Source organism: Neophocaena asiaeorientalis, unplaced genomic scaffold (genome assembly GCF_003031525.2).
Source record: "Neophocaena asiaeorientalis asiaeorientalis breed wild unplaced genomic scaffold, Neophocaena_asiaeorientalis_V1.1 scaffold9, whole genome shotgun sequence".
Lineage (NCBI taxonomy): Eukaryota > Metazoa > Chordata > Mammalia > Artiodactyla > Phocoenidae > Neophocaena > Neophocaena asiaeorientalis.
The window spans coordinates 874,686-890,750 of NW_020171825.1; the positions used below are offsets into that span (position 1 = coordinate 874,686).

The 16,065-nt window shown below is 37.2% G+C and overlaps 1 protein-coding gene across 1 annotated transcript in view; it reads right to left on the reverse strand.

The window, feature by feature from the left end:
• The window catches only part of PCCA (propionyl-CoA carboxylase subunit alpha), a 353,227-nt gene that overhangs the window by 136,839 nt on the left and 200,323 nt on the right, over positions 1 to 16,065 (reverse strand). The gene's annotated exons all lie outside the window — the stretch shown is intronic.

Below are 16,065 nucleotides of genomic sequence, written 5' to 3' on the forward strand. Positions count from 1 at the left end.
TTCCTCTCTGGTATTTTCTTCCCTCTGCTTGCTTTGGGTTTAGTTTGCTCTTCTTTTCCTATTTTCCTAAAGTGGAAGATGAGGTGACTGATATGAGATCTTCTTTTTTAATATGTGTTTACAGCTCTAAGTTTCCCCTCTAACCACTGCATTAGATGCATCCCATAAGTTTGTTTTTTTTTTTTTTTTGGTGGTACACGGGCCTCTCACTGTTGTGGCCTCTCCTGTTGCGGAGCACAAGCTCCGGATGCGCAGGCTCAGCAGCCATGGCTCACGGACCCAGCCGCGCCGCGGCATGTGGGACTTCCCGGACCGGGGCATGAACCCATGTCCCCTGCATCAGAAAGCGGACTCTCAACCACTGCGCCACCAGGGAAGCCCCTCCCATAAGTTTTTGAATGTTCTTGTCTTGTTTTAATTCATTTCAAAGTATTTTATAATTTCTTTGTGATTTCTTCTTCATCCTATTAGTTATTTAGGAGTGAATTATTTAATTTCCACAAATTTGTGAATTTCCAAAATTTCCTTTTTTGTTGATTTCTAATTTCATTCAACTGTGGTTGGAGAACATCTGTAAGATTTCAATCTCATTGAATTTATCAAGGCTTGTTCTATGGCCTAGCATATGACATGGTTTGTCTTGGAAAATGTTACCTATGCACTTGAGAAGTTGCATGTTCTCCAGTTGAATGTCCTGTTCTAAATGGATAACTATTAGATCTATTTGGTTTACAGTGTTGTACATGTCTTCTACTTCCTTGTTCATCGTATCTAGTTGTTCTATCCATTACTGAACGTGGGGTATTAAAATCTCCAACTATTATTGTTGAATCGTTAATTTCTCCTTTCAGTTGTCTCAGTTTTGCTTCATATATTTGGGGATTGCGTTGTTGGGTAACATATACGCTCAAACTCGTTATAGCTTTCTCAAGGATTGTTTTATCATTATAAAATATGTCTCCAGTAACAATTTTTATCTTAAAATTATGTTGACTGATACTAGTATTATTAATAATAATTATACTAGTATTACAAACATAGTATGTCTGATAACTCTCTCCTTTTACCTTCAGCCTACTGTGTCTTTGAGTCAAAGTATATCTATTGATGAAAGCATATAATTTGATCTTTTTTTTTTAACGTCCTTATTGGAGTATAATTGCTTTACAATGGTGTGTTAGTTTCTGCTTTATAACAAAGTGAATCAGCTATTGATCTTGTTTTTTATCCCCTATACCAATATCTGCCCTTGACTGGAGTGCTTATTCTATTTATTGATACGTTAAATATACTTCCTCATTAAGCAGGATTTATTTTTTGCTTTTACATTTACTTTTTGCTTTCTATCTCATATCTTTTGTGTTCTTCTATTCCTACATCACTGCCTTCTTTTGTTTAAATAGATATTTCCTAGTGTACCAATTTAATTCCCTTGATGGTTCATATACTATTTTCAAAAGCTATTTTCTTAGTGGTTACCTTAGGGATTACAATTAGCACCTTATATTTAGCCACCATAGTTTAGATTAATGCTAACCTAATTGCAAAAGGATATAGAAAATTTGCTCTGATATAGCTTTGTTTTCCCTACCGTTTGTCTTCCTGTTGCCACACAATTTATATCTGTACATATTGTGCGCCTATCAACTTAGAATTATAATTACTGCATTATGCAGTTGTCTTTTAAATCAGACAGAAAACAAAAAGATTACAAAGTAAAAATACATTTATATTGTCTTTTATATTTACTGATGTAGTAATCTTTAACCAGTTCTTTTTTCTTTTTTTTGGAGGGTTTTCTTTTTTTTTTTAATGACTAACCTTGCTTTTTGTCACTTGGTAACCAGTGCTCTTTTTAATCCACATGTATTTAACAGTTTCTGTTTAATGTCCTTCCATTTCACCCTGAAGAACTTCCTCTCATATTTCTTGTTGGATAGGTCTGCTAGCATTGGATTCTCTTGGGCTTTGTTCAGAATGTCTTGATGTCTCCTTCATGTTTAAAAGACAGTTTTGCTGGATATGGCGTTCTTTATTGACATTCCTTTTTTTTTTTTTTAATTCTTCAGCACTTTATATATACCATCCCATTCTCTTCTGGACAACCTGGTGATGTCCAGAAGAGAATGCAAGCTCTTAACCTTACTGAGGATCCCATTTACATGATGAGCCATTTTTCTCATGCTGCTTTTAACATTCTTTTTGGGTTTTGACAGTTTGACTATGCTGTGTGTAGTGTAGATATCTTTGAGCTTATTAAGCTTCGTTTTTGGTTTTGTTTTTTTTTTGCAGTACGCAGGCCTCTCACTGTTGTGGCCTCTCCCGTTGCGGAGCACAGGCTCCGGATGCGCAGGCTCAGCAACCATGGCTCATGGACCCAGCCGCTCCGTGGCGTGTGGGATCTTCCCGGACCAGGGCACGAACCTGTGTCCCCTGCATCAGCAGGCGGACTCTCAACCACTGCGCCACCAGGGAAGCCCTAAGCTTCTTGATTGTGCAGATTAATGTTTTTCATCAAATTTGGGATGTTTTCAGTCACTCTTTTTTTTTTAAATAATTCTACGGCATTTCTATTTATTGACTGATTGATTGATTGGCTGTGTTGGGTCTTTGTTTCTGTGCGAGGGCTTTCTCTAGGTGCGGCGAGCGGGGGCCACTCTTCATCGCGGTGCGCGGGCCTCTCACTGTCACGGCCTCTCTTGTTGCGGAGCACAGGCTCCAGACGCGCCGGCTCAGCAGTTGTGGCTCACGGGCCTAGTTGCTCTGCGGCATGTGGGATCTTCCCAGACCAGTAACCCATGTCCCCTGCACTGGCCGGCAGACCCTCAACCACTGCACCACCAGGGAAGCCTGCAGTCACGCTTTCCTTAAATATTCTTTCTGCTCCTTTATCTTTCTTCTCTTCTGCTTCTGGGACTCTCAGCATGTGTGTTGGTATATCTGATGGTGCCCTAAGGATCTCTGAGGCTCTGCTCATTTTTCTTCAGTTTTCTTTCTGTTCCTCACACTGGATAATCTCAATTGATATGTCTTCAAATTTGCTGATTGCTTCTTCTGCTGCTCAAATCTACTGTTGAGTTCCTCGGTGCATTTTTTCATTGTGGGCACTGTACTTTCATCACTAGAATTTTTATTTGCTTTTTAAAAAAAATAATTTCTATCTTTTACTGATATTTTCTATTTAGTGAGATATGATTGCCCTACTTTCCCTTAATTCTTCATATCGGATTTCCTTCAGTCCTTTCAACATTTTTTTTTTTTTGCGGTATGCGGGCCTCTAACTGTTGTGGCCTCTCCCGTTGTGGAGCACAGGCTGCGGACACGCAGGCTCAGTGGCCATGGCTCATGGGCCTAGCTGCTCCGTGGCATGTGGGATATTCCCGGACCGGGGCACGAACCCATGTCCCCTCCATCAGCAGGCAGACTCTCAACCACTGCGCCACCAGGGAAGCCCCTTTCAATATATTTTTAACAGGTTATTAAAGATCACTGTATAATAAGTACAACATTTGGGTCCCTCTCAGGCAGCTTCTATTGACTTTTATCGTGTTAATGGGCCATACTTGCATGTTTCTTTTTTTTTTTTTTTTTGCGGAGCATGTTTCTTTACATGTCTTGTAATTTTTTTTTATTGAAAATGGGTCATTTAGATAATGTGCCACACCTGCAAATGATATTCTTGTCCCCTCACCAGGACAATCTGGACTTTTCCTCTAGCCATCTTCACAGTTGATAATTATCTCTTTAATGTCTACATATCTCACTCTATTTTAAGCTTCCTAAAGGGCAGAAACTGTTTTATTATTACTCTAAGCCCAAGCATCTTATCACAAGGAGTACTATTTGTTATCTTTGGAACAATTTAATAACTCTAATTCTAAAGGTAGAAAGTTATCATTATAATACATATTCAGGAAATTACTCTAATGACAGAAAGTGACCTTTGTAAAGTAGATGATCAGGATATTGTTCATTTAAACCAATGTTATCTAGATTCAGGGCTGTTAGTTACACATGAACATTCAAGGTATGAAATTAGTCTGACACACTGTGAGAAAATAGAAATCCCAATGAGCACTAAATCATAAACAACTTTTTAAAAAAGTAAACTAAAAAAGTGGTTTAAAAGAAAAAAAAAGGGAGCTTAATTCAGAGTTTATCCTACAGATTAATGTGAAAACTTCAGTGATTGTAATAATGGAATATAAGGATACTTAAATAGCTACTATGCTAACATTTTTTAAAAATAACAATGTTTTCAAACAACATGGGTTACTAGTCTCTGCCTTTCCTTTTCTTACGCATTTCTTTATATTTCTCAGAATATTCCAAATTTCATAAAATTTATTCACAGAACAAATTTTACTGAAACTATTATTTGGGATAAAGATGAAAAGGTAGCTCTATAAGTAGAAATTCAAATCTATTCAAATCAAAGAATCAAGATGTAAACACAATGCATTTTCAATATATAATACACACGCAGAAAAAAACATTTTACTGAAAAATCATGTAATGTCTTCAAGAGATATATTTCTCCATTTGCACCAATTCCATTACTCTTACATTTTCACCCAACTCAAAATCTCTCTAAACCACCTTTAAAGCTTTTTTTGAAACAAGGCTGAACATAAATACAAATATTCCTCCATTACCTATAGCAAATTGCCTTACACAGATCAGCTCATTTGGATTTTTAATAATAATTTTTGAATTATGTAAATTAATCATTTGACATTTTACTATGAATGCAGTGATAGTGTTGATTTCATTTCAATTCCAAAATCAAGGATTTCATTATCCTATAAAACATATCCAGAGTTCAAAGTATTTAAGGGGGGTTAAACAAAATGCAAACATTTAATGCAATATTAAGCATGTGAAATAAAAACTTGATGGCCTAAAGAAAGCATGCTATGCTGTTACCCTGGTGACAGGTTAAAAAAGGGATTGTGAACTGAATAGCTGTATGATATGAAATTAAAATGTTTCACATTGAACAATCCAAAATGAATTGGGAAAGGTTAGAGTAGAGGAGAGAGAAATCAATTCTCCAATGGCAATGGGTGAATGGGAAAGAAGTATGAATAGGATTTGCCAGTGGGGTGCAACAGCTGCCAAATATCCTGCAGCCAAAGAATTACAATAATACTGATGAAGTGTGTAAGAGCTTTTGGAATCATTGCAGGGAACAGAGTAATTCTCCTTCAATAATGAGGCTATTCAGTCTTCCATTCAGCTCTTATAGAATTAAAAAAAAAGAAAGAAAGAAAGAAAAATATTTTAAAATAATATTTAGCAAAAAGTGTATAAATATGACATCCACTTAATCAATATTTTGCGCTTAGTCTCAGGTTTCTAAATCGTCCAAGACACAATCATATTAAGTAACTGAAAATATCACAACAGATAATATTAAAAAGTAAGGCTAGCGTAAAGGATGATGATTGAATTGACATTTTCTCCCCTCTTGGCGCTTTTAGGGGACTTATTTGCTTAAATGAAAGTAGATATTTCCAGAAGCATATTATAGCTATGTATGTTCGTGAGCATACACCAAAAGTATTGTTGTTAATTATATACTTAGTTATCAGAACATCAATTTCATTGTCATAATGAAGTAGATTATCTGAGAACATAAATGAAACAAGTATGATATATAAGTTGTCATTTGTTGTCACAGATGGTATAAATGTGTTAATAATTTGATATGTCCTTTTAAATTCAGAAATACTTAAGTAAAAGAATCAATATGCACTGGCCACAGTACTTGCTCTTCCTTGGGAATTACTTTCACATGGCTATTTTTTTTTTCTGTTTCTTTCCCCAGTTATATTTCATTGATTATTATCATATTTCAAAACCTTAAACTTTTATCATCTAACTGAAAACTTAATAATGGGTGAATGAATTATAAATCTAAAACCAGGAAACATTCTTTTTTAACAGCAGGGAAAAAAAACACACACAGATAATTGCATCTGTCAGGTAAAAATCAGTAAAAAATTGATTCTCCATTTTATCAGGAAGCCAGATGAGGAAAGAAAACACCATACAAATGTAGACACAATGACTGCAATTCAAGTGACTGTACTTTCCCATTATGCTACTGTGACTAAAAGAGTTAAACTGATGGCAGGCTACGTAGCTAGTCAAGATACTAGATAAGATATATGTTCTACTCAGTAGGAGCTCAAAGTGGTGGTTGTACACTGACTCCATACATCCAAAGTAATCCTCCACAAAAGTGAACGCTACATTTTTAAAAACCTTTCAGGGCTTCCCTGGTGGCGCAGTGGCTGGGCATCCGCCTGCCGATGCAGGGGACACGGGTTCGTGCCCCGGTCCGGGAGGACCCCACATTCCGTGGAGCGGCTGGGCCCGTGAGCCATGGCCACTGAGCCTGCGCGTCTGGAGCCTGTGCTCCGCAACGGGAGAGGCCACAACAGTGAGAGGCCCACGTACCGCGGAAAAAAAAAAAAAAAAAAACAACCTTTCAGACTGAAGGCTTTCATCAGTATTATCACAAGCCATAGTGAAGGTGTTCCATTTCCTAAGTTTTTAACTTCTGCTCAAATATCAAGAGAGAAAATAGAGGGTTTAAGTAGAAACCAGAAAGTAAAAGGGTCAGCCTCATGCAATCCAATTAGGATCAGAGCTGAAAAAGATTTCAGGAGGACTCATCCAATCCAACACTGCCATTTCTCAGAGGAGGAAATTGAAGTCAAAATTTGAAGAATCTTGCACAAAGACTTCACCACCTTGATACTTAGTAGTGGTGCTGGGACCAGAATCCTGACTCCTGACACTTTACTCGGTGCTGGTTCCACTGCACCACACCAAATACTGTGACATTTCAGTGCCAGATGAAGGAGCCAAAAGAACCAAAGATGATACAATTTTCCTAGCCTGAATGACTGAATAGAAGGACTGCCGTAAATAGAAGAAGCTACACAGAATTCTGTGTACACATCTACAGTGTTGAATAGACGTGGGGTGCACCATCGCACTCTGCACCGCCAGGGACCACCAATATCACATAGCCTAATGCAAATTAATTCGCAGATTTATCAATCCTATATGAGCGAGATTTTCCATTGTATGTTAAATTTTTTAAACTACTAATGTTGCAGTCCTGGAAAACCACTCATTCAAAAACCAATACAGAGAAATGTGGACAACATAACAGTATGTAAAAAGAAAAAAAAGAGACACTCTTTCAAAGAGAATGGTCCATTTTCTGTAAAATCTAAATAATACATTAACTACATGTACATAAATATAGAAACCCTAAGAGTTGCCAGTACTTGCAGTCTCCAATTTCTCTCTTCCCATGTTTTCTTGAACCCTCATCAATTCAACTTTAACGACCACGTCCCACTCAACATTCCTGAAAACTGCTTGTCAAGGTCTCCTATGACCCCCACATTGAGAAATTCAATGGTCAATAGTCATTCTCATATGTGACATATTTCAGTTGAACACTCTTTTCTTCTCTTGGTTCTCTGAACTCCACCTCCGACTACTTTTCTATCTATCTCCTCTGCCGTTCCTTCTCAGTCTCCTTTGCTGGATCTGCCTGATCTTCCTGACTTGTTAATGTGGGGTATCCCAGGGCAGGCCCAGGACCTCTGCTCCCAACTGGTCTCCCAGCTTCCACTGTTACCCCTTTTGAGGCATGTACAGCAATGCAGGCACAATGATCTTGTTATTACATATGTCACATCAAGCTCTGCTTTGCTTAAGACCCTGCAAGGGCTCCCCATTCCTAGAAGACCACCTATCACAACTCCATCTCTACTACTCTATGGCTTCCTCCCTCCTCTCAAATTGCATTTGCCTCCTTGCCATTTCTCAAACAAACAGGCCGACATACTTGACCTCAGGTGCTTTTTACATTAGCTGTCTCCTCTGATTAGAAGGTCCTTCCTCCAGATATTCACATGACTCACTCCTTTCCTCCTTCAGGTCTTTGTTCTAATGTGAATCTTCCCATCCTGCTAATCCAACCTGCCATCCACTTCCCTGCAATCCAAATTTAAAAACTACAACTAGGCCACCATCCACCCCAGGATGTTCTATATCCCTTCCCTGTTTTGTTTTTCACCAAAGTATTTATCATCATTTGATGTATTGCTACATCTGTTTTGTCTGTCTACCTTCTACTTAAATGTAAGCTCTATGGGGGCAGGATTTTTTTTTAATCATTTTGTTCCCTGCTTAATTCTCTAAATTTTCTAACTCAATTCTTATAATGATCAATAGGTAATTTTAAAAGACGTGATTACATTTAATATCTGTATCTGACTTCCTTATTCAGTAAGGAATGGAAGGCTACATCTTTAATGTAAGAAGAAAGATTTCAAACTAATAGCTAATGTACCCATTGATGTTGAAACACTCAAGGCATTCAAGTTACTCAGGAATAAAACGAGTATACATCATTGCCACTACCCTCGAAATAGAATCTTTGTCATCAGAGATTTTAGAAAAAGATAATTAGGGAGGGACAACTAAAAGTTAATGAGCATCATGCTAAGTATTTAATATCTCATTTGACACTGACAAACACTCTTTCTTTAAGAACTGCTATTATCTCCACATTACAGGTGAGGAAACTAAGTCCAAGAGAGGCAAAATAATTTATCCTAAAATAGTAGCTAGGGATCAGCAAAACCAGGGAGAAATCCAAGTCTCTGGAACAAAAGCCTGTGCCCTTAAACATGAAACTATACTGGTAGTTCTAGCCAGTAGAACACAACAAGAAAAATAAATACTGGGCTGACCAAAAAGTTCGCTCAGGTTTTTCCATAAGCTCTTATGGAAAAACCCGAACAAACTTTTTCGCCAACCCAATATTACATCCCATACAAAGGAAGGCAGGGAGTTATTATTAGAAAACGTAGTGGTCACTTTAGTTGATCCCTCAACATCTATTTCACACCAGAAAATTAGTCCGAGACAAACACGACAATCCAATTCCCTTTGCAGTGACTGGTTTAGGAATGGGATGAGTTCTTTCTGGTCAATGAGAACTGAGAAGTAGCTGGTTGGGTAACACTTGGGAGAGATTTCCTCACTTCTTAGGGACAGACACAATATGGATTTGACTCCTAAAACGTCTACAGCTATCCTGCTATCACAGCCTTCTGACAAAGCACAGAAGCAAGCAAGGCTAAGGAGCTACAGAGAAGCGACATTAGCAGATGCACTTCCTGAGCCTTGTCCTTTCCGTTCTCTGAGCCTCCTGTTCAACAAAGATGTGTCGGTTTGAATAAGGGCTTCTGTTACTTGTACCCAACAGCACCCCAAGTGATTGAGGAGGTTTTATGATTGCCCTTTTTGAAATCAAGTAAAAAGTTATTACAATGGCAGAGGTGGACCTGAACCAGAGTAAAGTAAGAGGAGGGTCAAAGATCAGAAAGGTGAATCCTGACCAGTGAACAACATTTGGATCTAAGGAAAACAGGCATTTTGACCAAAACTAAATGAAAGATTACTGAAAGAAACTAAATTTTTTTCTTTACTAGATTTTCCTCCAATCATTAGCAGTTAGTGAAACAAATTATTATACCAAACCACAATGCCAACAAAATAATTTTAGCTTCAAATAACATGAAGCAATTGTTTAACACAACTTTTAATGATTCATTTCTGTCAATAAAAGTGTTTAGGAAAAGAATGATTACAAAGAAAAATAACTCCGTGCTAAGACAGTATGTATTTATGTAAAAACTTAATTCACTTCATTTACAAAGAAAAATTGTTATTGTTTCTGACATTAACTGTTCTCTTCTTCTAAAATACACTATCTTTTTACTATCCAAATACTATGGGTACATATTATTAAAGTTTTTTCCAAGTCATAAATGATGAAAGCGTAAAACCCATGGAGAAATTGGGAAAATAAGACCAGCAGCCAAAGCAAGCAGCACAAAGGAAGTGCTGCCGGCTCCTGGGTTTGGAGGCAGAAGAGTACGTGAGCACACCCATGACACAGCAACACGCAGCCACACCCGGAGGCCGACTTTGGACTCCATTCCCCAGGCAACAGTGAAAACACGACTGTGAAGCCAAAATGTGAAGAGCCAACCACTTTACACCAGCTCTGGTGTCAGGGACCTCTTCAGCAAATAAGCAGAAATAGCTTCGGTTCACTTTTGCCTAAACAAGATTACACTTTGTCCAAAAAGACCAGTATATCTTGTTAAACGTTATAGGTCTCTGGTGGTAGCAACTTTACGGTAAACTGGTCTACCAGATAATAAGTTCAATAGAAAATAAGTGTACCAAAAATAATTGTTTGTTATATAGGTAATACGTGCACAATTATCTACATAACTGAACTTTTCGCCCACATATTTTATGAATCTAACTTCTTTCCAAGTTCTAAAGGGTAATGAATTCAACAGTAATGTAAGAGGAGGAGGATTCTAGGAAGATGACAGAATAGGAAGCACCAAGAATCTCTCTCCCCACCTAGACAACAGTCACACTGGCAGAATCTGTCTGATATAACTCTTGTGGAACCTTCAGAAGAAGGCTTGGGGGTAACTGTGTTAAATTGTGGTCAACTTCAGCTTTAGCATAGCAGCAGCTCCCCATCCCCCACTCCCAGCCTCCTGGGTGCAACTGTGGGTGTGTTCACTGGAGCAGCCTGCACACAGCTTGTGGAAGCCAGGGTGGGCAGAACAGAACCCTGTCCTCCAAATACCAAGGATCTGTGCTCCGACTGCTAACTGCTGCTTCTGATCACAGAGGTGCAGACAGAAAGGCAGGCAGCCAGCTACTGCACCTCCCTCATTGTTGCAAGCACCTCCCCCTCTGACTGGAGTGATTTCCAGGAGATTTAAGGGTCTAGCGCTTCCCTAACCACCCCCCCACCTTCATTTCCCCCACCCCCTTTCAGGAGCTAGGCCTTAAAGGCTAAGACATCCAAAAATAACTGCATATACAAGGAAAATTGGAAAGTGACTGCACATGCCCAGGGAAAGTCTAGGAAAAGACCAGAGAACACCTTAAGTTTACACCTCAGGCTGATCATTGGCACAGAGGCAGCCTACGATAATCAGAAAAACAAAAATGATAAACAAAGACAATAACATAAACCACTAAACCCTGAGGAAGGAGGAGAATCTGATTTCCAAAGTTACCACATCATTGGATTGAAATGTCCAGTGTTCAACCAAAAAATCGGAAGTCATACAAATAAACAAGAAAGTATGGCCTACTCAAAGGAAAAAAAAAAAAAAAATCAACAGAACATATCCCTGAAAAAGACCTAATGGCAGATATATCAGACAAAGACTTTAAAACAACTATCTTAAAGATGCTAAAAGAACTAAAGGAAGATGTGGAGAAAGTCAAGAAAACAATGTGTAAACAAAATAAAAATATCAATAAAAAGACAGAAAACCTAAAAAGAAATGAAATTCTGGAGCTGAAAAGCACAATAATTGAAATGAAAAACTCACTAGAGTAATTCAAAGGCAGATCTGACCAGACAGAAGGAAAAAATCAGTCATCATGAAGACAGGACAACAGAATTGTCAAGTCTGAAGAACAGAAAGAAAAAAGATCAAAGTAAAGTGAACAGAGCCTAAGGGTCCTGTGGGGATACCATCAAGTAGACCAACGTATACATCGTGAAAGTCCCAGAAGGAGAAAGAGAAAGAGGAAAAGAGGATATCTGAAGAAGTAACAACCAAAAACTTCCCAAATTTGATGATAGACATGAACATAAACATTCAAAAAGCTCAACAAACTCCAGATAAGATGAACACAAAGACCCACACCAAGACACACAGTCAAACCTTCAAAAGCTGAAGACAGAATCTTGAAAGAGAGGAACGAATTTTCAAGTACAAATAAGATTATCAGCAGATTTCTCATCAGAAACTCTGCAGGCCAGAGGCAGTGGGATGATATATTCAAAGTGCTAAAAGAAAAAAACCCATCAACCAAGAATCCTAAATCCAGCAAAAACGTCCTTCAAAAGTGAGGCAGAAGTTAACACCTTCCCAGATAAACAAAAGCTGAAGGAGTTTGTGACAACTAGACCTGCCCTACAAAAACTGCTAAAGGAAGTCCAGCAGGGTGGAACGAAAGGACACTAGACAGTACTAAGAAACCACATGAAGAAATAAGTATCTCAGTAAAGACAAATACATGGACAATCATAAAAGCTAGTATTATTGTAACAATAGCTTGTAACTCCACTTTTTGTTCTCTATATGATTTAAGGGTCTAATGCATTTTAAAAATTATTAAAGTGAAAGCTAGTGTCATCTTAACTTTGTTTTGTTTTCTAAATAATTTAAGAGACTAATGCATTTAAAATAATTATTGGTTTATAGTTTTGGACATAGACTGTATAAAGGTGTAATTTTGTAATGTCAACACCTGCACCCAGGCAATCGCTGATCTTTTTTCTGTCTTTTATACTTCCATCCTTCCTAGAAATTACAAATAAATGAAACTACATTATATAGCTTTCTCTAACTGGTTTCTTCCTCTTAGCATGATTTTCTTTTTAGGTTTATGCATGTAGATGCACGTATCAGTACTGCATTTCTTTTTATTGCTAAACAGTATTCCGTTGTATGGATATACCACATTTATTTTTCTACTCACCATTTGATGTACATTATTCTCCCGGGTGTGTGGTGGTGTACCACTGTGATTTTAGTTTGTATTTTTCTAATGATTAATGATGTTAAACATCTTTTCATGGACTTATTTGCCATTCATATAACTTCTTTGTAAAAGAGTCTACGCCAAATCTTCTATTTTTTTTAAATTCGGTTGTTTGGCTCATTTTTTAATTCTAAGAATTATTTATACATTATAGATTCAAGTCCTTTATTGGACATGTATCTCTGAATACGTTCTGCCATTTGTTATACTGTTTTATAATATTCTTGATGGTGTTTTTAAGAGCAGTTATTTTGCATATATTTTAAATTCACTATAATAGAAATTTTAAATGTGTTTTCAAAGAGTAGTGAATAAAGAGAAGAAATAGTCACAACATAATATGAAATTTTAAAAAGTAAAATTCAAACGACATTTCCAGTATGACTCTAATTATGTAGGGTATATACTACAAGTATGGATATGTATAAACATACACACATATACACTTGGAATGGAATATATTAAAATATTAAAAGTGGTTATTGCGGGATTACAGGAAATTTTTATTCTTTTATTTATTTATTTTTTCTTCTTTTATTTTTTAAAACTTCTTCAAATTCTTACCAATGTTAAGTCAGCACTCTCTGAAAATAACTAGAATACACTGCTTAAAGATCAAACCAGTTCATCATTAGCTATACTCAGGACTTCTGAAATAGTCAAGATCCAAGTAACACCTGAAGGTAAAGGAATAAAGATATGAATATTGTATTTACCAAAAAAATAATAAAAATATTATTCATACAAGGTATGATTCTGGCTTTAAAGCAAAAGCTTAGATCTCTCCTACACACACATCACTCCAAAACAGCACAGTCCAACAAAGCTTGACAGAAATACTACAGCAATGATGGAAAGGTTCTTTCTGTTACCTGATACAGCAGCCACTGACCACGGTACAGTAGTGGCTGTGGAGCACGGCAAGTGTGGGCAGTGAGTATACTGACACTGACATTGAAATGTGACTGAGAAACTGAGTTTTTAATTTAATTTTAATTCAAATAGGCACACATGGCTAGTGGCTTCCACACTGGGGAGCACGACTTTAGGGGGAAAACAAACAAACCAACCAGATTCCTGGCTCTACTGACCATTTTCCTCCTCCTTCTATTCATTCAGTAATTTACAGAAATTCAATATCCTCTCATCTCTCCCTAGACAGTCACCAAATTAACTTCAAAAAAAGATCATACATTAAGCTTTTTGTACTTTCCCTTGAGGATAAGAACAAATGAAAAGTACTGGTTACTTGGGATTTGTCCCAAGTTCACAAGAATGGTTCAACATATGCAAATCAATCAATGTGATACACCACATAAAATAAAGACAAAAAACACGTAATCATCTCAATAGATACAGAAAAAGCATTTGACAAAATTCAACATCCATTCATGATAAAAACTTACCAAAATGGGTATAGATGGAACATATCTCAACATAATAAAAGCTATTTATGACAAACCCACAGCCAATATACTACTCAATGGTGAAAAGCTTAAGGCCTTCCCACTAAAATCTGGAATAAGACAAGGATGCCCACTCTCGCCTCTTCTATTCAACATAGAATCTGAAGTCCTAGCCACAGCAATCAGACAAGAAAAAGAAATAGAACGTATCCAAATTGGAAGGAGAAAGGTAAAACTGTCATTATATGCAGATGACATGATACTATTATATATAGAGAAAACCCTAAAGACGCCACACAAAAACTACTAGAACTGGTAAACGAATTCAGCAAGGAAGCAGGATACAAGATTAACATACAGAAATTGGTTGCATTTCTTTACACTAACAGTGAAATATCAGAAAGGGAATGTAAAAACAACAGTATCTTTTAAAAATCACACTCCCCAAAATAAAATGCTTAGGAATAAACCTGACCAAGGAGGTGAAAGACTTATACACTGAGAACTATAGAACATTAATAAAGTAAACTGAAGATGAATCAAAGAAATGGAAAGATATCCCAGGACCCTGAATTGGAAGAATATCATTAAAATGGCCATACTACCCAAAGCAATCTACAGATTTAATGGGATCCCTATCAAATTACTCATGATATTTTTCACAGAACTAGAACAAATAATCCTAAAATTTATATGGAACCATAAAAGACCCAGAGAATTGCCACAGCAATCCTGAAGAAAAAGAACAAAGCAGGAGGCATAACCCCCCCAGACTTCAGACACTACAACAAAAGCTACAGTAATCAAAATGGTGTGGTATTGGCACAAAAACAGACACATGGATCAATAGAACAGAATAGAGAGCCCAGAAATAAACCCACACACCTACAGCCAATTAATCTTTGACAAAGAAGGCAAGAATATACAATGGAAAAAAGAAGATCCTTCAGCCAGTGGTGTCGGGAAAGTTGGACAGCCGGATGTCAATCAATGAAGTTAGAACACACCCTCACACCATACACAAAAATAAACTCAAAATGGCTTAAGGACTTAAACATAAGACATGACACCACAAAACTCCTAGAAGAGATCACAGGCCAAACATTCTCTGACATAAATCATAGCAATGTTTTCTTAGGTCAGTCTCCTAAGGCAACAGAAATAAAAAATGGGACCTAATCAAACTTACAAGCTTTTGCACAGCAAGGGAAACCATAACAAAACGAAAAGACAACCTACAGAATGGGAGGAGATGTTTGCAAACTATGCGACCGACAAGGGCTTAATTTCCAAAATATACAAACAGCTCATACAGCTCAACAACAACAACAACAACAAAGACAGCCCAATCAAAAAATGAGCAGAAGACCTAAATAGACATTTCTCCAAAGAAGAAACACAGATGGCCAATAAGCACAGAAAAAGATGTTCAATGTCACTAATTATTAAAGAAATGCAAATCAAAACTACAATGAGGTACCACCTCACACCAGTCAGAATGGCCATCATTAAAAAGTCTACAAATAACAAATAATGGAGAGGGTGTGGAGAAAAGGGAACCCTCCTACACTGTTGGTGGGAATGTAAGTTGGTGCAGCGGTTATGGGAAACAGTATGAAGGTTCCACAGAAAACTAACAACAGAATTACCATACGATCCAGCAATCTCACTCCTGGGCATATATCCAGACAAAACTCTTATTCAAAAAGATACATGCTCCCTCCCTATATTCATAGCAGCACTATTCACAATAGCCAAGACATGGAAACAAGCTAAATGTCCATTGACAGATGAATGGATAGATGCAGATTTGCAGCAACTTGGATGCAACTAGAGATTATCATACTAAGTGAAGTAAATCAGAAAAAGAAAAATACCATACGATATCACTTATATGTGGAATTTAAAATATGACACAAATGAACCTACTTATGAAACAGAAGCAGACTCATAAACATAAAGA